This window comes from Pan paniscus, chromosome X (genome assembly GCF_029289425.2).
Source record: "Pan paniscus chromosome X, NHGRI_mPanPan1-v2.0_pri, whole genome shotgun sequence".
NCBI lineage: Eukaryota > Metazoa > Chordata > Mammalia > Primates > Hominidae > Pan > Pan paniscus.
This window is the reverse complement of record NC_073272.2, coordinates 14,047,837-14,075,430: the sequence shown is the minus strand read 5'-3', so window position 1 is coordinate 14,075,430 and position 27,594 is coordinate 14,047,837. Positions and strand designations below refer to the sequence as shown.

Genomic DNA, 27,594 nt, shown 5'->3' with positions numbered 1-27,594 from the left:
CTAGCACTGTGCTGAATCAGCTCATCTCCTAACACACCTGTGTGCCCATGCCTTCCCCAAGATTCAGAGTTAGCCAAATTCCAATAAATTGGCTGAATGAAATTATTGAAAAAATCATACAACAAATTATCAAAGTACTCTTTTTAAAAGGAGGGACAAATAGTGTCCATTACTCAATCCTGTTAGAAACTAACACTTTTCCAAGTCAAATGATAAAGTATAACGTATTTTACCTAGGATTGTATCTCATTCATCACCAAGAGACGACGGGTCTGCAAAAAACTGGAGATGCTACATCTTGGCAGAGAAAAATTATAAAGAAAAAAGGCAGGGAAATTCTGTACACAATTGAAATGATAAGATGAATTTGGAAAATAGGACGTATAGTCTTTTTCAGGAGGGTGAAGCTTTCTCATTTCTTCCTTTGGGTGCCAGGGAAATGAATTGCACTTCTCTATAACATCACGGTCATATAAGATAGACACACCAAAACTAAGGCATAGCACCCAAGCATTAGTGTTACAATTAAGGATGTTTGAGGGGGGATATTTGTTGCTTTAGAAAAGAAAAGGCAAAATATTACCTCCCTTAGTTTCTAGTAACAAACCCATTTTAAGCCACTCCCACTTCTCTGGTTGAGAGTCATGAATAGTTATAGAATCGTTTAACAGTAGGATTGCCTAGTCACAGCCAGGTTCCCTTTTTTCTGTGTTAACTGGATTTGGATTTTGTTCAGGATTTGAATGGCATTATACCCAAGGCATGTATCACAATTGGTCTAAAGCAGTCACAGTAATATCATCCCTTCTGCCATGAATATGTGACTTCATGGTAGCCAATCAGATGCCAGAAGAAGTCTTAAGAGAAGTAAAGAGAAGATTAAACTCTCAGAAGAGCTAAGTGAGGAGAAACCCACCCCTTCTGTCTGACTTTGGATGTCGCCAGAGGAGGGCATGTTTGTCAGATGGGTGGCAGCCACCTTATACCCCTGAGACAGAAATAAAGCTGACTACTGAGAAACAGAGCCATGACATCACTGAGCAGCACTGCTACCAACACCCAAATGTCTCAATATGTGAGCTAATAAAGGCCTTTAACATTTAGCCACTGTTAATTGGGTACTGTACTTCATTAGTGTTCAAACTATCCTAAATAATGCAATATTTATCATTATTGAGTAGTAAAATGTTACCTTTGAGTCTTCATCCAAATCTTTAGAAGTTCTTGATCCTACCTTTCTGATCTGATCTCCAACAAAACTCAGATAATTGATTCCTCTCTCCTAGATGACTACAATAACTTGACACTTGGTCTCAACTCAACACTTGTTCTTGGTCTCAACTCAATAACTCAGCACTTAGTCTGCTGCTTACAAGCCTAGATTCCAAACCTGATTATAGTATTTTCTTTCTTAAAGCCCACTCCATCCCCACTAGTTCCCCACTGCTATCCAAGTAATAGCCAAACTCCTTTATACGCATACAAAGTCCTCTGTGGCTGCCCCTAATGGCCTCCAACCATGCCTCCTGCTGCTGTCAATCTGCAAATTCTGACAAGGCTCCCAATTGCTCTATGATCACCATTGTCTCCAATTCTTGGCATCTTTTGGCAAGTCTTTTCTTCACCTGGGAGGCTGATCCTATTAGGGAGGGAGAACAACCTTTTCTTGGGCTTTGAGACTCACAAGGACCTGGTTAGCTATCTCTCTTAAGGGCTCCCATATCACACTGTTCTTCCTTGAACTTTAAAATTGCCTGTTTACTTGTCTTCTCCCAAACCATCTACCTCCAACACAATCATCTCCCTAAGTAAACATTTGGTCTTGCCTTGTTCATCAATGCATTCCTAACATCTAGATAGTGCACAGAACATATCAGACATTCAGTGAATGAACAATGTTGAATGAAAAGATGGACCTTCTCTTGCATCTTGCCCCAGCTATGACTCAAAAGAGACAGCACTTGGAACTGACCCATTCTCCCAAGAGTTCTTGACTTAGGCCAAGTCAGGATTGATGCCTCCAGAGAGTGTGTTTGCTGTGCAGGCTCAAGGTTCCTGAAGGTCAGGTATACTCAAGCTGTGTAATGTGCCAAAGAGCGTTATCACTTTCATTTCTGCATTTACTATAATGAAAAAAATCAATGGACCATTTTTTTTTTCATTCTTTAGAGGACACCAAAATGTCATGCACTTGACTTTCTTAAATCCCCACATTCTTTAGCTTTTGATCAACTCATTTGAGGCAACATCTACACAGTGACACATGAATTTCCAAAAAGTCTATCATAAGATATAATTCCTACTCAGTCTATGACCAATTTTATCAAAGCTATAACAACATGAAATCCTTCATAAGGCACAAAAAAAGCAGAGGGGTTCTTGTGCATATCCCAACATTCTGCTAATCACAAAATGGCAGTACATGGGGCTTACTCAAAAGCATAAGTGTGTGTTTCATGAATTTCATTATAGCATCACAGAAATCATAGAATTCAAAGGGATCTTATTCATATCATTTAATTCAGTGCCTCATTTCTGAGGCAAACTGTACACTGGCCAAAACCATTCACATCATAAAGGGGGTTCTCCTCATATTATAGATGAGAAAATTGGGCTGCATTTACAATGAGTATTTTTATATATGACAGGATGGCTGTGATTAAGAAGGAAATGACAGCAAGATTTTCTCACAAAAAAAAAACAGGATTCTTCTAAAATGCAAATAATCATCTCAAAATACATCTGTCAAGGACAGTTGGAGGTCTGAATATACAGATGTTTGTGTGTGTGTGCATGTGTGTATGTTTCTTTATTTTCACATTTAGCTAGTCTTCTTTAGTAAGCATCTAAATGTATATAAAATGCATTCTGCTCATTTAAAGAAAAGAAAAGAAAAGAACCATCATGGAAGAAGTGGGGTTATTGTTGCCTGCGAAGGTCAGCTGAGTAGAAGTGGGATGCCTCACAACGTGCTTGACTAACAGGGAAATTCCCTATGTGCTTATCTATTTACACCACTATTAAGTATAAAGGCCAAGCCAGGAAATCAGTGTCAGACTTGTTTGTCCACAGAATTGTCCTAAATACAAGTACATATGAGGGCTTTTGTGAGGATTATCATTTGATATGTGCAACCGATGTATATTTAATCCTCAGATACACCCGGCATTGGGGCTGCTGAATGCTGGACTCCTGTAAGAAGCATGTCAGAGGAAAATGCTTCAGAAAAGAGAAATAAAAAGCAAGCAAGTATTCAAATGCTTTCCCATAATCTTTCTCCGGAATTTGATTAGAGGATTCCTTGCTTAAAAGATTTGGGTCAGCAACAGCCTAAAAAGCCTGCTTATATCCTCTAGACCTGGCCTTTATGTCTAGGCTTAGCTTGCTCTATTTTCTCCAATGTGCCCACCCCTTCTCTCCTATCCCTGCCTACAAGAAACACCTAAGTTACATGAACACATGCACATCAAATTACCTGCCTGAGTTTCCCCAGCATATCACGAATATTTCTATGTGTTTGCTCATCTCATTCTTTCTGACTCTTAGTCACTTCCACAACATCTCATAACACAAAATGAAAAAAAATCAAATAACAGTCCCAGAATCTCCCCAGATGATTCTGATACCCAACCCTGCCCCACCATTAAGTAACACTGGTCAGAAATTTGTAGAGTTGATGTTGGTCTTTGTTAGCAAATATTACATTTAAAAAATCCTTTTTGGGAACAGGATGGAACCATGGAACCATGGGTGTTTGAAGGAGTATGGTGACATGATTTCTAACTTCATGAATGGCCTTGCTCAAAAAAGTGTTGTACAATGAATAGGTCTCCATCACCTAGGAAGGACTCACCAGTGGCACACCAAATGGTTCTCTTCCCTTCAATATTTCTACTAATGATTTGAATGGGGATGGAGGTAGAAACCTGATCAAATTTCTAGAGGGTCCAAAGCTGGAAGAGTTGAATAATACATTCATGAAAGGTCAAACTTGAAATAATAATAGTGGGTGCCCTTACTGTTCACTTATTCTATGCCAAGTATGTTCCTCAATGCTTTACATAAATTAGCTCACGTAGTCCTCCCAATACTCCCATGATACAGATTGTCTTATTTTCCCCATTTCGCAGATGAGAAAACTGAGGCATAGAGAAATGTTAAATGCAGATTATGAGAGGCAGAGCCAGAATTAGAAAACAGGCTGTCTAGTGAGGTCCTTCCCTGAGTTGCATTTAAGGATTCTGGAAGCTAGGAAGGATAGGTGAAATTCAGCGAGACAAAATGTAACACTGACAGATGCATGCAACATCTTGCACTCAAATACAGGACGACATCTTCACATGCTTTTGCGAGGGGGTTGGTATGGAAATGGGAAGATGGGAGATGTGCTTTCACTGTCAAGGTGACATGAATTGATAGGGTCATATTGCTGTAAATTTCGGCCCTGCCCTGGAAGCTTCACTATCTAGGGAACACAGTGTATGGCTATTTCAGCTTTCCTAACCCCTGCCTATGACAATTTGGGAAGGCATGTTCTTGTCTGCAATCTCGGTCTTACACTTCCACAAACACATCTCTCCCCTGCTGTAGTCAAGTGACAGAATGAATCCCTTTTGTCACAAGGAACAACTCAAAGAGTCACTACTCAGGGAAGTTGGGAAGCTTCAGAGGGCAGAAGTTGGGGGAGGAGGCACAGGAAGGTGGGACAGTATGTCAAATCTGTCCATCATCTAGGGTACATTGCAGAAGGAATGCTTTTACGAAACAAACATTCCAAATTACAGGAGCCAGTAAACAGAGGAGGGGAGTTTATTAGTTTCTATTTAAGGCCCATATTATACTTCCCCAAAGTTTCCAGAAATAATACCAATGTACTGTTCAATGATAATAGCTGTTCACCAAAACAAACAAAAAGCTTTAAAGAGGGGTCATCTGAAACAAAAATAAATGAGAGAAGTGCTAAATAAAACTATCTTCCACAGATTAATTTACTGAAATATTTATCAGAACCTTTATTAGGTTCATGTGTAGTTTTTACTACACTAGTTGGCCATGGAATTTTTTTTCTCTTAACACCTATTATCATAGTTCATGGATCCCTAGGGAGGGTAGCTCAGAATACAATTTGGAAAAATCTATGCTGCTATAATGAACTTCAAGAGATACTTCCTGATGCAATAAAGGTTACTAATAATTTGTCTTCATTCAAATGGAGATTTTTCAGAGTTTCTTAAATTTATGTTAAGAAAATATCAAGCACAAAAGTGTAAAAACACACAAATGCTCTATGTGTGCCTTTGGGCCTGGCTAGGGTGCTATTCATCATTTCTTTACACCAGTCTGATAAATTAGTGAGATAACAAATACTAGCAAAGAAAAAAAAAAAAAGGAAAATGATTCACATAATTACAGAGAAATCCAATGTGTCTTATATTTTAATTAGTCACTTAGGCAATTCAAACTGAAAACACAGCTAAAACAAAATGTTTGTTAGAGAAAATGATAGTTAGACTAAAACATCATTAAGAGTGCACCAATTTAGCATGTGTCACCATTTGACCTTGTCTAAGCTAAAATTTATCTCTGCACTATGAAGAGTATACTCATCAGTTTATTGGCACAAATAAGATTTCTGAAGACATACTTAATTTGCTTACTAGAACAACTTGATCTCAAGAACTTGAAAAACACTCACTTAGAAATAACAATGTAACTAATTGCAAATAATTCTTATATTTCCATTAAAGCATGTATGCCTACTTTGTTCTCCACTTGGCCTTCACCCTAAACATTCGGTCCTCACAGCACCAGATGGAACTTTGCAAGGGCAGCTTTGACACTACCAAAAACAAGATCTGGAAGCCCAAGGATTCTTCTCCAAGGGGTCTGTAACTTAAGATTTTTCTTCTGGGAAACCACAAAGCCAATGATCTGAAACAAGCTTTTAATACAGTCTAGATCAGCGCTGTCCATTGGAACTTTCTGCAGTGATAGTTATTGAGCACTTGAAATGTGGCTAGTATGGGTGAGGAAATGGGTTTTTAATTGCATTCCATTTTAATTAAGTTAAATGTAAATGCAATATCCACCTACAGCTGATGGTTATGAATTGAACAGTGCAGGTATAGACATTGACCTTTCTGGAAATATCTGGACCTCCTCATTGCAGACTTATCTTGACATGGGACATCCATTTGACCTGAGGTAATTAAACATAAAGTTTGTGTGGCTGACTGGCCAAGGCAAGCTGATGGAAACCTTGGAAGAAGCTCCAACGTGAGTGCACCTGTGCCCCCAGAGATGAGTCTAATTTCCTTTGGGTTTGTAGATGGCAACTTGGTGCTATTTTCCTATCACCACATGGTGTTCTCTTGAACTTCTCCAGGCCTAGCCGCAGAGTAGTTTAAATGCCCCTAAGCATTCAAATAATAAAACTAGATTTGTTTGACTCTAGTTTTTACTTCAGACTTTGGCTGCAGCTGCCACGTGCCACAGGATACCTTCTGTGGGCCCAAGGCACTTTTGCCTTTGTGTGCCCCTTCATCCATAAAAAAAATTAAAATTATATTTTACAACTACTTGGTATAAAGATGAGAAATGTATTAATATTATATATTAAAACTTTCACCAAAAGTTCCATTTTTTCTTCGGTATTTAAAAGAATTAAAAGTATTTTGGGCCTTCAGCCCTGTGCCTGATGGAGAAGCTGGGGCTGGCTCCCTGCCCTGACCCACCCACCTGGGCCCAGGCCTGCAGTTTACTAAGATCCGTGACTGCCTGCGGGCCCTTTAGCAGGCAGCCTGGAGGGTCCATGGGTCAAGGAAAAGGTGAGGGGCTTCACAATGGGAGAAAAATTCAGTAAAGATATACTTAGCTTGGAGAATACATTTTAAATTGGTTTACAAGACTCAGAATCACTATGAAAGGATAGTGTAGAGTAGATCCTTCAGAGCTCTTAATTTATGATTAAATTTGTATCAATAGTCTATTAATACCTGCTTCCTAGGTAACAAGATGCACATTAATCAAACTTCAGAATTTGCAGATACATACAAGACAGGTTATAGAGATCATGGGCTTGGGATCTCATTAACTTAGATTCAAATCTTAGTTCTACCACTAACAAACTCTGTGACCCTAGGAATGTTACTGATCATCTCTGAACCCCAATTTTCAAAGAAATAACTAAAATACATCAATATCTACCTTACCCAATAGGAATGATAATTAAATAAGATGTCTACAGAGCACAGTGTCTTTCACAGAGTAAATCCCATTACTAATATTAAAACTAACAACAACAAAAGTTTGCTAGACTGGAAAATATTTTTTTTTTTTAAGGCCAAGGCACAGTGGCTCACACCTGGAGTCTCAGCACTTTGGGAGACCAAGGTAGGCAGATCACTTGAGGCCAGAAGTTTGAGACCAGCCTGAGTAACGTGGCAAAACCCTGCATTTACTAAAAACACAAAAATTAGCCAGGCATGGTGGCGCACACCTGTAAACCCAGCTACTCAGGAGGCTGAGGCACAAGAATCGCTTGAATCTGGGAGGTGGAGGTTGCAGTGAACAGAGATCATACCACTGTACTCCAGCCTGGGTAACAGAGTCAGTCTCTGTCTCAAAAAAGAAAAAAAAAAAGACTTTTTTAAAAAATGAAGACTTAACTGGCTTGGAATTATTCACTTAAAAAATATAACTTATGGTGATTATGGTAGATGCTCTATTCTTTTGTATAGTTCCTTGGTTTGGGAAGTGAAATTCCAAAAGAAAGAAGGTGGTATTTCACCCTAATTTTATGTGGAGCTTTCTGTAGAGAATAGAAAGCCAGCCTCCCATCACCCAAACTTCCCTGCCACCAGGAATGGGTGATGAACACTCATGACTGAAAGTAAGGACGAGCTTGGTGCTGGTTTTATTGTTTTGCTTTGTTTTGTTTACTTTTCCCACAGTAATGCTTGGGGTTTTGTTTTCATTTTCATTTTTATATGTAATGGAAGAGAGAAGGTTAGGAAAATAGAAAATATTGGTACAGTCTGAGAGAGAAGATACCCAGGGAGCAGTATCAGGACCTTGTATGACTCTGGGAAGGAGCCAGCATCAAGGAAGTAGATGGATTCACCAACAGAGATACAGTGGGCCAACAAGAATGAGAGGACAACAGCACTGACAGTGACTATGGTGATGGTGGTATCAGCAGCCCTATAAGTGTGGTACTGGCATCTCCATCTTGCAGGTGGCTAGGCTGAAACAGAGAGATGTGTAGTTTGTCTGAAGTCATAGAGTAGTAAGTGGGAAAGGACCCCCAATGAGGGTGTCAAAATCCATAGATCCGAGGATGAGCAGAATTTTTCCTCTCAGAGGCCAATGGTACTCCTTCCCCTAAGACATTGGGGACTTCATGGGCTGTGGGCAGAGATCCCATCCTCATGCCTATCATGGTTTCAATAAAGTAAGTTGAGTTTTTCTGTGGATTAACCCGTTCATTAAATAGTAGGCCATGAGTGTTTACCAGGAAGGGGAGGCCTGGGCTGCCTAGGAATGGCAGATGGGTTTTTTCAGGTTCTAGAGGGGGTTCCAGGCCAAGGAACCTGAACCCCAAATCTCTCCCTTTCCTGAACACTCCCACTAATAAAGAACCTGGGTCTCCAACCAGGAGCCACCTCTGATTCAACATTTACATTAGAGATGTGTTCCCTAGGATAGTCTTGTTCTTTGCTCATAAACTTGGTTTTATTATTATTATTATTATTATTATTATTATTATTATTATTATTATTTTAAAGCAGCCTTACTAAATATGTAGCACTTGGAGTAAATGGTTAGACTAGAAACCTGATCAGTTAAGGCTATTTTTGACAACTAGGTTGTGTGGTAGTATATCTGAGATTGGAGAGTGGACGTGTGTGTGGGGTGTGTGTGTGTGCATGTATACACGTGTGTGCATGTGCGCTAAATAAGCAGTGTGCCCAATGTACTGCATATTTTCCATTTGTAAAGCCATTTAATCTTGCCAGCAACCTTATGAAGTAAGTCATATTATGAGTCCTATTTTGTAAAGAGAAGAACTGAGGCACAGAGAGGTCCTGGATCATCTGCTGGTAGGAGTCAGAGTTGGAATCGAGCCCAGGCCATCTGGTTCTTTCCAGAGTCAGTGTTCATGGCCATGGTGCTCCTCTCCAGACTCTGCAAGACTTCCCAGAGTAGCATGACACTTCTGTACCTGGGAATCTTTTGGAGCAATGGGTAATGAGGATGTGTGGCTCGCCAGGACATTGAGACTGGAACAATGTAATCCCCTGGCATGGTGGACCAGGCCTGGGCTGACCCAGGACCTCATGTGAAAGAAAAGAGACATATAGAACACAGCCTGAATGTCAGGAGAGATTCCAGGCAAAGTGTCCCCTGCCCCAGTCCCAAGAGAACCTGCCTTAATTGACTTGAAAGGAACCTGTTAGCCATGGCTAACAAGAGCCCAATACTAGCTGGTCTTTAAGAAACAGAGACCAAGGTCACTTTCTCTGAAAGCCTAAAAGTCACTGTACTACCTGAAAGCAGACGGCCTTCTATCCATAAAAGAGGGCAGCATGAGCAGGGCAGAGCATCTAGTTCAGTGGCAAGGTCACAAATGTTGTGATGGCACAAGCCAGAGGTGACAGAGATGGCAGCAGAGTGGAGGCTGCATGAGTGATGATAGAGAAGAGAGTTGGGTCCACCAAGAAGAACACTAGGCCCATCCCTGGGTACTGCTGGGAACAGAAGGAATTTGGAGAGAAAAGCCTGTGGACTCTGAATGTTACAGTGGGTGCACTACAGCCCAAGACCACATCATCACTGTTACAAGGGTCGTAAACACAACTGGCTTCTAAGCAATGCTAGAAAGGGCAAAGATCTTAGGATGGGTTCCCCAAAAGCAGGCCCTAAGGCAAAGATTTGAGTGAAAACAGTTTATTTAACAGATCAAACAGGGAGCTTTGATAGGCAGAGTGGAAGAATGAGACAGGAGAAGAAAGGTAATAGGAGAAAGGTTTATAAACAAGCGACTGCTTAGCAGCATATATACAGGGCAACTGGAATCTATGCTCCCAGATTACAAAATAAAATTAAAAAAATAAAAGTATGTGACTGCTGTAGGCAACCTGAACTTAGTCTAGCTGGGGACCTCTGGGAGGCTATAGAGCATTCCACAGAGTTGTTCCACTTGAGGGGTGAGGGAGCTGGGGTATGTACTCTCCAACTCCCTGGGTCATTAGCTGAGGGCTGCTACCAGGGACACCAACTCCCCACCACTTCCGGCCAGCCCTGTGGGAAAGCAGAACCAAAGAAGCTGTGTTCACTGGGAGTCTCAGGTCCTTGCAATGAAGGGTCCTCAAAAGTATCTGCTACACCAAGTCATCTGAGTAATATAAAACCCAAGACATCTTAAAGTCCTCCCCTATCTTGCCTTCCCTCTCACTTGCTAGCTGGACCCACTGAGGAGTTTTTTTAGGTATTAGAATTAGATTTGAAAAAGATGTCTGTGACTTTGTTTTGCTGGCTGGATGAGAAAAAAGCTTTCGGACTGAATGGGCTTAATAAATGAGTGCACAGAATGAGTGATAGGTGGAATCTGCTTTGCCCAATATCAAAACAAATGGAGAAGCCAGTTGGGAAAAGAATATATTCAGAGAACAGGTGGCTGGGAGCATCTGTGACAAAAAGAAGCAGCTGAAATGGGTGAAAATCGACCAGGGTCTGGGGGAAAAAAATCATTCCCTGGCACTTCCTGTCAAGGAACAGGCTTGGTACTTCTTCTGACTTTTTTGTTGATATTAAACACTGACTTTTAGATGGAAAAAAATTTATTGAGACAAGGTATGAACTTCTGGAAGAATGGAGATTTCTGAGACTAGTGAGCCAAAGAAAAGAATAGTCGTGGACTTGAAATCTATGCAGAGCCCTCACTATCTAACTAGAGAATAAAAAATGAGGATCTGTGTTTCACACAGAGGTCTGAATTTGGGAATAGCTATTCAGTTTTTCTTACAATTCGTAATACCTGCTGGATGGGACATAGGTGAGGGCAACTAAAACATGAAATGACATACTAGAAATTCAGAAATCACCCCCTTTTAAACCTTAGTCAAAAGTTTCATACCTGTGCTGTCCAACACGATAGCCACCTCCTGCACATGGGTATTGAACTCTTGTAATGAAACCAGTCCAAATAGAGATGTGCCATAATTACAAAATAATGAAGACAGTAAAAGTAAAATATCATAATGATACCTCTATTGATATTGTGCAAGGTGACAAAATATGCTACCCAAAATATATCACATTGGCATAAATATTATTTTAAGGTAAAGGCACTTGAAAACAGCAGGTCCTAGAAGGGTACTCTGGTGACCCCTTTTTCTTCCCAAAAGGAGATAAAACCCCCTTATGAGAGATGTCTTCCCTGTGTCAGAAGAAAAGTAACAGTCTTATCACCAAAGACTGGAAGTGAAGGCTGAGACAAATCTGTACAAACAAACCTTGTTAAACTAACCCTTATCTTCCTAATTACTTTTCCACCATGGGCCGCCTAGCCCAAGCCTGTTTGTCTTGTCACATTTTTATAACTTAATATTCTTTGTCCAGTTCAGTATAGAAGCATTCAATTCCAACTTCTTCTTTGGGTCTTCATTTCCTATGAGGGCTCCCATATCAAGTAAAACTTGTATTAAATAAATGTGCATGTTTTTTTCTTGTTAATCTGTCTTCTGCTACAAAGGCCCCAGCTGAGAACTTTTAAGGGTAAAAGGAAAAGTATTTTTTCTTACCCTATAATTACATGTTGAATGATAATGTTTTGTATCTACTGAGTTAAATAAAAAATGTTATTAAAATTAACATTTTTGAAACTTTTTAAATGTAGCTATGTAAACCAAAATTAAAATTCTAAGGTCCCCCCACAATCATCTGAATGGACCCCTCCTCTCAGCCAAGGGCATTCCAAACTTAACCTGAAAAACTACTTCAGGCCATGATGGGAATGGGGAACTGGACATGCCTCATTTTACCCTCCTCCCTTTTGGAATTACTGATAGAGCAGACTCTTAAGTCTGATAAGAAACTTTATAATCTATTTTCTCTGAAGCAGGATACCTGGAGGCTCCAACTGCATGATCAAACCTTGGTCTCTACAACCCCTTATTGTAACCCAGACATTCCATTCTATTGATAATAACTATTTCAACCAATTGCCAATCGGAAAATCTTTGAATCTACATATAACCTGGAAGCCCCCACTTCCGATTGCCCTGCCTTTCCAGACTGAACCAATGTACATCTTACATGTATTGATTGATGCCTTATGTTTCCCCAAAATGTATAAAACCAAGTTATGGCCTGACTACCTCGGGCACATGTTCTCAGGATCTCCTGAGGACTGTGTCATCGTCCTTTGGTCACTCGTATTTGGCTCAGAATAAATCTCTTCAAAATATTTTACAGAGTTTGACTCTTTTCATGGACAGCTACAAGAAAAGTTAAGTTTCATATATGTCTTACACATTTCTATCAGACAGTTCTGCTTTATATAAAAATGGACTTGAAAATTTGTTTGTGGTCAAATAAATATCCAATATTTTAGTTAACCATCAAATAGTCTTTATCTTGCCCCTTTCCATCTCCTTATTATAGGAAGGAGCAAGGTTTTTGTGAACTAAGTTACAGGACAAGACATGGATCCTGAACTATGATTGTTTTGATGGCAAGAAAGGAAAACTGCCTATCTAGAGACCTAAGTTGACTCCCTAACCTGCATTGTGGTCTTGACAAGCTGCTGCGTCTTCTGGGCCAAAGCTTATTCAACTGTAAAGTGACAGGTTAAGTGGAACTGATCTCCAGATCACCCTAACATTGTCCATTGAGCTTCCTCAAAGGTCCGGTCACTCCCAACTCAAAATTCTTCATGGAATCTCCATTACCCACTCAACAGAAGGGCAAAATCCACCTCACCTGCCAACTCTCCATGGAGGATCCTCCCTTCTCACTTCCACCCTCTGTCCTGCATCTGACACATAGAGCTGTCCTGATGCCCTTCCCCCTTTCACAGTTTGCATCAAGTCCTCTGCTTGAAATTCCATCTTACTGCATCCACACACCTTCGAATGTCACCCATCAATGAAAGTCACATGGAAATGTTATCTTTCCCATGAAAGCTCCTATTTCCTCAGCTGGCAGCCTCACTGCCTCCTAAAAAGGAAATGCATTCTGTATTAGGTTGTTCTTGTGTTGCTATAAATAAATACCTGAGACTCGGTAATTTATTTTTTAACAAAGGTTTAATTGGTTCATGGTTCTGTAGGCTGTACAAACATGGCACTAGCATCTGCTCAGTTTCTGGGGAGGCCTTCAGGGAGCTTTCACTCATGGCAGAAGGTGAAGCAGGAGCAGGCATGTCATGTGGCAGAAGCAGGTGGAAAAGAGAGGGGGAGGGGCCTGCCACACACTTCTAAATGACCAGATTTTGTGAGAACTCACTCACTATCTCAAAGACAGCACCAAGCCATGAGGGATTCACCCCCATGATCCAAACACCTCCCACCAGGCCCCACCTCCTGCATTAGGGATTGCAATTCAACATGAAATTTGGGTGGGGACAAATAGCTAAACAATATCACATTCTATCTGGGGCTACAGTTATTTCTGTACATGTGGTTTATTTTTTTGAGATGGAGTCTCGCTCTGTTGCCCGGGCTGGAGTGCAGTGGCGCGATCTCCGCTCACTGCAAGCTCCGCCTCCCGGGTTCACGCCATTCTCCTGCCTCAGCCTCCCGAGTAGCTGGGACTACAGGTGCCCACCACCGCGTCTGGCTAATTTTTTGTATTTTTAGTAGAGACGGGGTTTCACCATGTTAGCCAGGATGGTCTCTATCTCCTGACCTCGTGATCCGCCCGCCTCGGCCTCCCAAAGTGCTGGGATTACAGGCGTGGGCCACCGCGCCCCGCTTTCTGTACATGTTTTATCTCCCGAACATGCTCCTAAAAATCCCAACCCATCTTTACTTCCCAAATGGAATGAGTACATTGCTCCATACTGGAAGCAGAAGGATCACAGACTGGGCCCCTTTCCCTCCTTGCTCCCTCCTAACATCTCTTGAGAAACAAATCCTAATGCAGGAAAATATGAAACAAAAGCTTCATTCAATGGATTATTTAGCTGCTTACCGAAACTATGAAAGTCAACATGTTGTTTCTTTGCTTTATTGTTCCATAAGCACTATCTCTTTTTCACAGAAGTTAAGGATGAACATGCATTTGTTCAGAGTAAAATAGCCTATTTTTATTCCACAGTGAATTGACTGTGAGGCTAATGACGTTTCAGTGTAAGGACCCCAGTTGCAAGGCTACTTCAGAAACTCTGGGTGGAGTTCTGGCAATTTGTAGCCATGATTTTGTATTCTTCCCTAAGAGGGTTTCTTGTAATGCAAAAGTTTCTGGCTCCATAAAACCTGGATTTGTGCCTGATTTTATTTCTCTTTTAATTTTTAATTAGAAAGAGTAGATACCTAAGTCTATTTCTTCAATCTTAAAAAAAAAAATCCTAGAGGCTATTTAGGGGCCCCCCGAACCCATAGGAATGTGTTGACTCCACATTTTACATTCTTCGTAGGTGCCCTCTTCTGCACATGAAAGACCCATGAAATGTATTGAATGAATGAATCTGTGAATGACTACATGAATGAAATTTTATGATATCATAGTATTCCATACTGACGAAACTGGTACTTTTACAAAAATCACGTAACAGCATGGAAATAATGTCACCCCTGTGGAAGAAAACAAAGTGAAAGTGACCACACAATAAAAAAACATTTCGGTCAAAAAGGCAAAATAAATTGCATGCAGTTTTGATACCCAGAGATGAAAACTCAGTACAATGAGAAAAATCTTTCCAAAGTAACTCTGTGCATGAAGCATAAAAGAGCCACATACAGATTTTCATGCTCTTAGCAGGGGATAGGCACTTAAAAGCAAAACATGAAAAATATCCTTAATAACTGGCAGTATATATTCTAGTGTGCTTCTACTAAAATATCACCGCCACTAATGAGATTGACACTGCAAGGAACCAGAAGCTTCTAGAAATTAAGAGGGCACTATCATCTTAGCATATCATATGATTATATACTGCATTCATATAAAATATTATTTATGCCATTTTCATTATTTTATTTCTGAAACAATCTGTATTTGGAAAATAATCTGTGTCAACTTTTATGCTTGCAAAATTTCTGGTGTCTTTGAATGTGTCTGATTTGAAAGCCAAATTACCGTAAGTGCTTAAAAAAGTTATACTGTATTTGGCAGAAAATATAACACATAAGCAAATTGACTAAAATGGACAGCAACCTTCTTATTTAACAATTTTAGATATTTACTTGTTAACACTTTCAAAATTCCATGTTTATGGGCACTTTCCTAATGCTTTTTAAGGCGTTCATTTTGTAAAACAAAAACAAACCAAAAAGTACTTACTATCCTATAAAGTCCTCTTTGTCTAGAATAACAAGACTAAAATTGGTAAAGGGTAGGAGCTGGAGTTCCTTTAGCACTGGCAACTAAAGTGACAGTTACTTTTCTTTCTTTTTTTTTTTTGAAACCAAGTCTTGCTCTGTCACCCAGGCTAGAGTACAGTGGTGCAATCTTAGCTCACTGTAGCCTCTGCCTCCTGGGTTCAAGTGATTCTTGTGCCTCAGTCTCCCAAGTAGCTGGGATTATAGGCATGCACCACCATGCCTGGCTAATTTAATTATTGTATCTTTTTTAGTAGAGACAGGGTTTCACAATGTTGACCAGGCTGGTCTCAAACTCCTTACCTCAAGTGATCTGACCACCTCGCCCTCCAAAGTGTTAGGATTACAGGTGTGAGCCACCACACGCAGCCTTTTCTTTCATTAAGCTTTTGTTTCATGTAAGAATTTTATATATATTTATTTTTAATAACTTGGGTATGGTATTTATTTTCCACCTTGACTTATTTCCCTACAAGCTAGCTAATGATTGCTAATTAAGAACTGTTACAGATTTCAAATAGGCCAATGTTCATACTTTATACTTTTGAGATCACTTTATAAGTAAAGAAAAGTTGAATTAATAAAAGGTTGTAGAAACTGTCCCTTCTACAATTCATCCTAGGCCCAACCACCATAATCATTTCATCAGATGCTGCTCAGGTATCAACAACCTCTACTCTTTCGTCATTTAAATGATTCCAATCTTCACTCTCAGCCTCCCGTCCTCTCCCTGGTCACCCTCCACTTCATTGACTTGACTGCCAGTTCTGCAGCAGCTAGCCTCCACCGTCAATGACTTTAGGATTCCCATACAAATGCGAATACCAACACTTTATCCTCAATACTTCTCCCAGAATTAAATACATTCCTATCTAGAAGGCCATGTGGTTGCAAGTTCAATGCCCATGATTAATAGAGACTATTCCCAAATGCCCAATCATTGAATAATGATAAGGAAGACATCTATAGAGTGCTTATTATGTGCCAGGCTCTGTTCAAAGCACTTTACATGTACTACATCATTTAATCCCCACAAAACTCTACTATTATTTTCCCCGTTTTACAGATGAGAAAGTTTAGGAAATGTATTCAAAGTCCACATCTATATGGCAGAGCCAGGATTTGAATCTGGGCAATCTGGCTCCATAATCCCTGTTGTTAATCACCATACAGTGCTGCCTCTAATAAGAAAATGTCTGCATCAGTGCCACTCAAAATGTGGTCCTTGAACCAATAACATCTATATCAGTGGGAGATTGGAAGAAATGCACAATCTGTGACTCAACTGCAGACCTAATGCATGAGAATCTGCATTTTAAATGGATTCTCAGGGGAGTCTGAGGCTCACAAAGTTTGGGATGCAATTGTCTAAGGAACTCATTAATGACAAAAGGTATAATACTGACTTTTTGATCACCAGGCAAAAAAGCTCTCACTGTTCTCTGAATAAAAGCTTTACTTTTACCTTGTAATGAGAAGCCAAAGTCACAAATTTCAGCTATAAAATTAAAGAAAATCTGCTCTGCTTTAGTTTAGCTCACGTGGCACAGGTGAGCAGCAAAGAGAAGTGCTTAAAGGCAGCTTTTTGGCACACTGTGTGAGAATGAAAACCTCTCGAATGGTACAGCACACAATCTTCGTGGACAGTAGGTGCTGATCCCACACCTACGCAGAAAATGTGAGACATCTGCAATTTCACTATGCCAAAGTTCGAAACAGTCAAAGCTAATCTCTGGTACCAGAAGCCATGATATTGTTACCCTTAGTAGAGGCAGGGCCCAGTTAAGGATTGGAAAGGGCACCACTGTGGGGTGGGGAAGATATCTCTGTGTGTTAGTCATATTCTGTTCCTGATCTGGGTGTTGGTTACATGAGTATGTTTAATTTGTGAATATCCGCTAGCTGTAGACTTCTGACATTATGCTGCATATATGTTACAGGTGATAAAAGTTTACATAAAAGGAATTACAATTTCTAGAACATAGTCTCACTGATTAACAGAGATGAAAGAGAGTATTAGTAGTTTACATAGCTGAGTGGCGGGAATTACCTAGTGTATATGGGAATATTACTACGTGTTCCAACCAAAACGTACGGTATACTCTCCTATGGGAAGACTATTTACACTGATACTACTATTTGAAGCAGGAAGAGCATCCTGGTTGTTTTGATTTTTTAAACATTTTATTTTAGACATACAAGAAATTGCAAAAATAATACAGAAAGTTCCCATGTACTCTTCACTCAGCTTCTCTGAATAACTCAGCCTTCCATAACCATAGTATAGTGTCAAAACCAGAAAATTGACACTGCTGCAATACTATTAACTAAACTATAGACTCCACTGAGATCTCACCCATAAGAATATTCTATCTTAGCTCCAGTTTCATACCTTGTGGCCTTCTTCATAGATTTGCGGAAGAAACGATGGGTAAGTGAATACGATAGAAATGTGTTGACTAGTTTGTAACTGTTACACATTATTTTTTCTATATATATTACATATAAGTATATATGTGGATATATACACATATGCATATGTAGATACACACATATATGTATATATCTATCTCTATATACATATATGTATATTTCTGAAATTGAAGAGTAAAACAATCATTATGTAAACTTCTATTCTTGACACAGTCACATAACTTGATCATGATATTTAGTCCTACCAGTTACTTAATTGCAATATCAAGACTGCTCTGTATTTTCTCCCCTCTTGCAATTCCCTAAGGGAAATTAACAAACTGATTTCAGTTTTCAAGAGATATGAATCAACCAGATGGACAGATAGTTTTAAGAGAATAGAAAATGATCTGACACATGGCTCAATTACACAGTTCATCCAAGATAAATTAAAGAAAACATTTTTAAAAGCTTTTTTTTTTTCAAAAAAGACTATGGTATTTGGCATGCTAATATTCCTCATTAGATTAGCATTATAGAGAATTGATCAGGAAAAGAAAAACAACTAATAAAACTAAAGCCAAAAAAGAAATTCTACATGTGGCCCATAGCCAGTAGATGACATTACATACAGTGAACACATCAATATTTTTGCAACTGGAAATTCTTTCTGAAGGATCCAGGAATCAGTAATTTCAGAGAGAATTTTCTACCAGTGCATTAGAATATTGGAAATTAAATATCACCAGATTCAAGTATATGATTTTTAGGGCCACTTTCTCATTATTCTCCATATTTCTCACTACCCTCACCTATGCCAACCTCTAAGTTAAACATGGTTCAAATACCTATTTCTTCCTGAAATGCATTCTCTCATGCCAATGGCACAAAGTTGGAGAATCTGAGACTCCACCTTCTGTCTCTAATGCAGAGTTTCTCAGCTTCAGCAGCATTAGGTATTGACATTTGGAGCCAGATAACTCCTGGCTGTGTGTGTGTGGAGTGGAGGAGGATGCCCTTGGCACCGTGGGATGTGTTATCAGCATCCCTCATCTCCACCCACCAGATGCCAGTAGTGCTCCTCCCACTTCAGTTGTGAAACCCAAAATTGTCTCTAGACATTGCAAAATGTCCCCTGGGGACAAGCATGCAAAATCACCACCACTATAATAGCATTACTTAGACATAGTTTCAAACAAAACTTGGTCCTTTTAACAATAAACCATGGCCAGAAATAGTATCTATCAATGACGTGAGTGGACCCTAAATGTGTCATAAGTTTAAAATCCCAGTTTCAAAAAACTGATTCCCGGACTTGCCAGTGGATCAATGTATAGAACAGAGCCTATCATTGGAAGGCTTCTAAAAGAGCTTCCAGGAAGATTTTTTTTTATTTTATTTTATTACTGAAGAATCTGAGGCCATCTGAGGAGGTAAGTATTGTTCCAAAATCACCCAATGAGCCAAGCGGTGTGGTTTCTAGAGCAGTGCTCCACCTATTATGCTGGGTTGCCTCCTGGGCTTCTCCCCAAACTCTTATTCACATAATTCAATATGTTAGCATTTTATTGATAGACTGTGGATTACCTAGTGATGTTATATAAAGCTACAACCTCAGCCTTTTCACACTGGTAAACAACAGAAGAATAAAAAAATATGGAAATGGCAACAGAACCAAAAAGAACAGTCAAATTTTACCTCTCACTCTCCATTTTCTAGAAATAAATGTATTGAAATGAGACAAACCAACCAGATATTTCAAATATTCACAGTTGAAGACATTTAGAATCTTTTCATAATGTTATTTAATTCATTTTCAATGATCATTCTATGACTAGTGGAAAGCATGTGATCGAAATACAGGATATGGCCAAACTTCCAGCAGAGGGAAACAACTGCAGATATTTTATTTTTAAAAGAAACGTAGGAATCTTTAAGACTATTTTCACTAAGAGGGTGAAGCTTGAAGTGACATTTATATCAAAACTCTCTTAGCATTACAGTTAGAGCCTCCAAAATTAGAAACATAACTCCTTGCAGAAGGCTGTGCACCCTATGGAACTAATGATGTCCTGCTCTTGTCAATGAGATGGAATACTTTTATTTGGGAAAAGAATCTCAGAGAGGCCATTATAGGCTATGCCTACCACTGTGTAGGAGATGGTAGAATACAAAAGATGACCCCTCCAAAGTAATTTCCCAACCATTAGCCCAGTTGATCCTCAAAATCATCCTAAGAGGTTAATATCCTCGTTTCTGTTGGTGGGATGACCTGGAACAATTCATGAGTACAGAGTTGAGACTGGAAGTTTGCTCTATATCTCAGCTGCCTCTCAAGGTAAAGTACAAGGCTCCTATCCATTGGATGTTTACAATATTTACACTCCCTATCTTTTTCTGCCTATGATTATGGAGCAGACTGCTACCACTCATGAGTATCTATGTTCTCCTCCTCTTGCTGGGCAAACAGGAAGGTAGGCTGTGTTTTTCAGCCTTCCTTATAATTGGCCATGGGTGTGTGATGAACTCTTGCCAATGCAATGTGAGAAGTGAGTATGCTGCTTCCAAGCCTGGTCAATTAAAAATCTCCCACTTGAGGTCCTCACTGTTTTCCCCAAACTTCTAGCTAAAGGGAGATGACGCTACAGATGTAGAGGAGGGTGGATCTATCAGATGAAAGGAGCTTGCATCCCTGAATGACTGTGCAGAGTTAGACCACCCTGTCCAAATTGCGTAAGTAAGGGATGTGAGTGAAAATTCAACTTTTATTGTATTAAACCACTGAGTCTTGGAGTATAAATTACCTTAACAACCACCACTGCTTTTGCCAAAAATGACTAAGACAGCAACACATTTAAGGAAGGGAAAGGCTAGTTGTTTGTCAGGGAACTTCTGGGGACTCAACCTATAGAAGGGAGTTACAGATATTCCTGGTAGACTCCTAAGGAGAGCCTTCAGCTTGTGTGAGGAAACCCAGCAGGCTGGTCTGCATCAACCTTTCCCCCTCTGCTCAGTGTTCACTTTCCACAGACTTTGCTTCTATCCCTGCCTACAGCAAAATTCCTAGTGACAGCTGCTTAAAGCAAATGAACACCAGATTCTTCTCAAAAAGCTATGGTAGACTCCAAAATATTCAAGCGAACCATTCCTCCTAAATATTTTCCATGTAGACGAATATGTATAAACCAACAAGACAAATAACAGCTTAACATCATTCTGCCAACAGTCAGTAACCCAAAAGTGAACTAGTAATTTGTTACTAAATTTATCAAGACTAATACTAACAACCATGCTTCAAGATTTCATTTTCAAGCATCCCATCTGTCTTAGAAAAAAGAAGGCGCTATTTGGAGCACTGTATATTTTTTATATTATAAAAGGGGGAAAACTGGCTGTCAATCAAGTTTAATCAAACAACCATTATTTAGCATTATAGAAGAAATTTGGGGAAATGACAAGGTGCTTTTGAAGTCATGCTTAAAATGTATTTTTCCCTCTAAATACATATACCTACAATGTGGAGAAAAAGGGCATTTCTTTCTCCCTCTTGATTATACGAGGGTCCTTGACATACAATGGTTTGACTTACGATTTTCCGACTTGATGATGATGCAAGAGTGATATACATTCAGCAGAAACCTTGCATTTGGAATTCTGATATTTTCCCAGGCTGGGTAAACAATTAACACTGTACAATATGATGTGTTGCCAGCATTTTTGGATATGATTTTGACCAATTGTAGGCTAATGGAAGTGTTCTGAGCATATTTAGGGTAAGCTAGGCTAAGCTATGATGTTCAGCAAATTAGGTGTATTAAATATACTTTCTATTTATGATATTTTCAACTTCAGATAGGTTTATTGGAAGGTAATCCCATCATAACTCGAGGAGCATCTGTAACCACATCTAATTCAGTCTCCCAAATCCACTATAGGCTACTCTGAATATACAATCGTAGGAGGTACATCTCTCATATTATTTCCAGGGGAAAGAATGCAAACACAAAAGCATGCATGTACCATACCTCCTCTGTTTCAAAGTTTTTAATACATCAATTAAATATAAGGAAGGGCAGTGATTAACTGGTATGGTAGATTCCAATAATGGTCCGAGTAAGGTAACTTTGCTGTGCTGTCCCACTGTGAAGGTAGGACTCAACCCACCCCTTGATTCTGAACTTGGTTCAGTTACTGCTTTCACCAATAGAATGAGGCAGAAATGCTACTATGTCACTTCCAAGCCCAGACTTCAAGGGGCCTTGTGTATTTTCATTTGCTCTCTTGCACTTCTGCCATCTAAAGAGGAAGGGCATGTCTACACTGACCCACTGGTCCCAGCAGAAGGATAAGAATCATAAGGAAAAGAGCCAGCTTACGGGGAATTCAGAAAAGTAAACCCAATGGATGCTATCCTAGATCAGTGACCCTTGCAGACTCATGGGAAATGTTTACTATTGTATGCCATTGAGATTGGGGTGGTTTAATTACACAACCAATGCTAACTGATACAACTAGTCAGCTACATATTTTGCCATCTATAATAATAATGTTTTCTCCTACTATGGCCTGTTCATTTTTTGTTTGTTTTAAATAGATTTTCTATTTCAGAATTCAATTATCTTCCTGGATAGACTATTAACATCTAATTCATGTGCAGTTTTGGGGGGGGGTTCTTAACTGAGATCTAATCACCCAAGTTTAAAACTGTATTGTAATCATAAAGGGCTACAGTATTATTAGAACATCTATCCACATGACATATTTGTTTATATTGCTTATATGAGTCAGAGAAAAAAAAAGAAAAATAATGTGGCAGGAACTCATGAAATAAAGGGAATTCAGAAAAGCAAAGCTGAGAAAATTTCCCCAAGGGGTAGTGTCTACAAATCAAAATGCCCTTTAAACACGTATATGGCTGATAACAGCCTAGAAAAGGCTCACTGTCATCATCTAGCACAGAGCCCAAGTGTAGGTGACAGTCAGCACATTCCCCAGAAAAATCCCTCTAAGGAATCAGAACCCATATAACACAGAAGACTCTTATTACAGTTACTGGGCTTCTTTTTCAGTTTTAGAAGTCGATTAATTTACCATAAAAATCTTCACTGTTGAATGAACCAGCAAACCGCAGCATCAAAATCTGTTCTATACCAGGGCTTCTCAGATTTATCTGCACGTTAAAATCACCTCGAGAGATTTTTAAAATCCTGGTGCTCAGGTCAAACTGCAGATCAATTACATCAGAATCTTTCAGGGTGGGACTTCGATATTTTTAGAGGTTCCCAGATGACTCCAAGGTGCAGCCAAGATTGAGAATTACTTTGTCTTTGATTACAGGCTGAAACCGAAACACAGGTAACTCTTGTTTTTACATTAAGGCAAAGTGAAGACAACTTTTTCTTCTACTGCTATATATTATCAGTGGTAATGTACAGCATTAGGCCTTAATTTTCCTCTACTGAAAACTGGCCTACTTTATACTACAGCTCTTAACCCTGAGCCTACTTAGGAGATGGAAGGAGAAGAACATCCAATTTCACTAGCATTTTTCTAAGTATATTTCACTAGGCTTAATACAACCCAACCCCATATATTCCCATCTTGAAAGGCAAAAAACAATTCAGAATATCTTAAAATAACTTTGTCATTTGAAAATTAGTAAAGGAACTCTTTTAAATCAACCAAACAGTAGCTGTAGGCATTCTTCAAGAACATACTATGGCATAATCAAACAACAACTGGTATTCAAAAGTTTGTTATGTTAAACTAATAGACAAACTCATCAAAGTCTTGTGGGAAAACAAACATACGGTAGCCTACACTTACATCTCACTTAATTCCAATCAACACCTGTTATGAAGAAATTGAATTATTATCATACAGTATTTTTAGACATATTAATATAGGGCAAAATTATAATAAAATGTTTGCAGAAAGCAGCTGTAATGTGAAATACTGACCCCACAATGAACTGAAAAAAGTGAAGAGGGTCTTGAGCCCCTAAGACAACACCCAACTGTCTCCTGTCTCTGAACCCCAAACTTCTAAATCCAACTACCTATGGAACTTTGCCACTTGCATATCTAATAGGTATCTCCCAGCCAATTCCTGTTCTCCTTCCTCAACTCCTGATGTCCTGAGACTGAGAAGAAATTGTTCTTCTACTATTCTACATTAGCAATGGTAATGCACATCACTAGGCCTTAGTTTTCCTCTACTGAAAACTGGCTTACTTTACTGCAAAGTTGTTCTTCTCAGTCTCAGGAAATGGCAATATTTTCCTATCAGTGACTCAGAACAAAGGCTCAAGAGTCACCACTGACTCTTCTCATTCTTTCACTCTACTATGGCTTGAATGTGTCCCCCCCCAAAAGCACGTGTTGGCAACTTAATCCCCAATGCAACAGTGTTGAGCAATGGGGCATAATGGGAGGTATTAATGCTCCACCCTCGTTAATGGATTAAAGTTGATTATAAAAGGGCTTGCGGCTGTGGGTTCTATCTCTTTCTCACTCTCTTACCCTCTCTTTGCCCTTCTGCCATGGGATGACATAGCAAGAAGCACTTGGCAGATGTCTGCATCTTGCTATTGGACTTCCCAGCCTTTAGAGCTGTGAAAAAAAATTTTTTTTTCAAGTTATGCAGTCTGTGGTATTCTGTTATAGCAACACAAAACAGACTAAGACACACTCCATATCCAAACTGTCAGGGAGTTGTTGGTTGCACCCTCAACATATATCCAGGATCCCTCCACTTCTCACCTCTATAGCTACCCAGGCTTTGGCCTAAGCTACTATTATCTGGTGCCTGGGTCATTGTGGTAGCTTCCAAGTAGTTTCCCTGACGCTTCCCTTCTCTATTCTTAAAACAGAAGCCAGCATAGGCCTTTAGTAAGAGACATTAGCTCATGTCACACCAATGCCAACTCTCTACTGGCTTTCATTCCAAGTCAAAGCTAGTCCTCAAAGTGCCTGACAAGGTCCTGTATATCTGATGTCCCTACCTCACTGATGACTTCATCATTTGTCACTTCCTCTAACACTCACTCCAGTCCAGCCACATTTGTCTGCTTGCAAATGCTCTTGCATGTCAGGCGTACTCTCACCTCTCCTAAGGTGACCAACCATCCTGGTTTACCAGGGGGACTAAGGAGTTTCCTGGGATGCAAGATCTTCAATGTAAAAACACAGTATGTGATAGGCAAACCATGGCAAGTTGGTCACCCTATTTCTCCCTGTGCCAGTAACACTCATCCCCCCAAGTACCTTCATTGACATCCTTTCTCCCTTAGGTTGTCTGCTCATTACTGTTGTAGTTTTAATAGTAAATGTGTACATGTCAGTCTTATGACTTGAAGTTAGCTTAAGAGGAAGAAACTCACTCTTGTAGAAATAACAAAATAAGGCTCCTAGGTCTTCAAAGCTGAAGCCCAGACTCTGAACTGCAGCAAATTAACCTCACGAGGCCCCTTCAGTACCTGTTAGCCAGATATCTACAAGGACCCACATGCCCAGTGACTTCCAAGTGTAGAATACCTGCACAACCACAGTAACAATAGCAATCCCCATTTCTGAAATGTTTCCATGTCCCAAGGATTTGTCACCTTCATTCCTTATACAATCTCACAAGGAAGAGACAACTATCTCCTTTTTAGAGATACACAAATGGGCCCGGCCAGAATAACTCACTTCCTCAAGACCCTAAGTGACATAGGTGCAATTTGAAGCCCACTGGTTTCTATCGGTACCATCAACAATAATATTGAGAGTGATAATTATGATGATAAAGGTAACATGAGTGCTTATTATGGTCCAAATACTGTTCTACATGTTATTCACATATTAACTTTTTTGAGCTTCAAAACAACCCTGTGAGTTAGATTTGACTTTCATTCCTATTTACAGATGATTAAATAATATCAGAGAAATTAAGTGCCTTGTCTAAAGCCACAAGGATGACAAGGGGAACCTCATGTGCTAAACCAGGGATTGGCAAACTTTATCTGTATAGGGCCAGATACATGGTGGTTCATGCCCATAATCCCAGCACATTGGGAGACCGAGGCAGGAGGATCACTTTAGGCCAGGAGTTCAAGCCTGGGCAACATAGTGAGACTCTGTCTCTAAAAATATAGAAGTAAAAAATAAAATAATATTTTAAAATAAAAAAAATATGTTTTATGCTATGCAGGCCAAACAGGCTATTGCAGCTACTCGACTCTGCCACTGTAGCCCAAGAGCAGCCACAGACATTATACAAATCAATGGGTATGGCTGTGTTCCAATAAAACTTTACTTTCAAAAACAGGCAGGGGACCAGATTTGGTCAGTGGGCTAGAGTGTGCTAGCTTCTGCCCCAAACTGCTACATTAAGATGCTTCTGGAAACAATTCAGAAGTGGAAATAATGTCATTCATATGAGTAACAACTGATTATTTTTGTTGATTTTTTCTGCCACATTTTATTAAGTAAACTAGATTTAAAAAGTTATTTTACATTTCAAGCAATACAAAGCAAATAGTAAAAATCTAATATTTTTTATTTATGGTAGGAATATTTTTAACATAGGTATATTGACATTTGTGCTTTTGAATATGCAAAATGAAAACTTTGACAGAAAAAATAATGGGAATGTCTAGGCATATAGGTGACTCATAAATGACAGCATATTGATAATTGTTGAAGCTGGATGATGTACAGGGTTGTTTTACTATTCAATTTACTTTCAGTTATTATATTTAAAATTTTTATAACAAAGTTTAAAACATGAATGCCTCACTTATTGTTGAATAAATGCACATCATGCCATAAGTTCTTTGGTGGGCTCTAATTCTGTTTTTCTTCTGACCTCTTGCTGGACTAAGTTGTTCAGTCTTTTATCACCAAAATAATGTTTGGCAGTCCTTTAGCTTCCAGTAGTCTCTTCTTATGTGTCAAGTCCTAGTGGTATGCATTTGGGTAGGTTAGATACACTGAGAACATTTTAAGAGGATAAATGCAAATCACCAGCTTTTGAAGTTAGAGGTTCCAGGAAGCATCAAAACATTGTTGCTTCTTTTTTTCTTAAATCAATATAGCCCAGAGAATCAGGCAAAATTCAGGGCTTTGTATATTTTACATTCTATTTTTATCAGCTATAATGATTCTGAAATATAATTTTCACAGATTTTTATAAACTAGGATATGTCTTTTCCTTTTGGGATTTAAAGGTGATGAGCTATCATCTATGATTATATCCAGACTCAAAATCTCTATCCAGGTGATAATATCCTCTGTAAGAAGCTCAGCTTCTTTTAGCAAATGTTTACTTAGCATCTACTGTGCTTCAGAAACTGCTATGTTAGGTCGGTACTGGGACAAGCTTCTCTGCCCTCAGGGAACCCACTCTTGGGAGAAGACACAGAAATAAGGATTTCTGCATCCATTGTAAGTGTAAAGATAAAGAAAACCACAGGGTGTGAGTACAGCCCAGGGGAGGGCTGTTTGGGCATCTTAAGAAGAGATACTTAGGTCACCTTAAAAAATAAGAGAAGTTAGCTATATGCAGAAAAAAGAGAAGTTCATCTAGGGAGAGGCATCAGATTAAGCAAACGCGTGGAGGATTGAAACAGCATGCTTTATTGGGAGAACTAAATTTG

General features: G+C 39.3%; 1 protein-coding gene across 6 annotated transcripts in view; it reads right to left on the bottom strand.

Moving 5' to 3' along the window:
- FRMPD4 (FERM and PDZ domain containing 4) overlaps positions 1 to 27,594 on the bottom strand; it is a 582,613-nt gene that overhangs the window by 433,507 nt on the left and 121,512 nt on the right. The gene's annotated exons all lie outside the window — the stretch shown is intronic.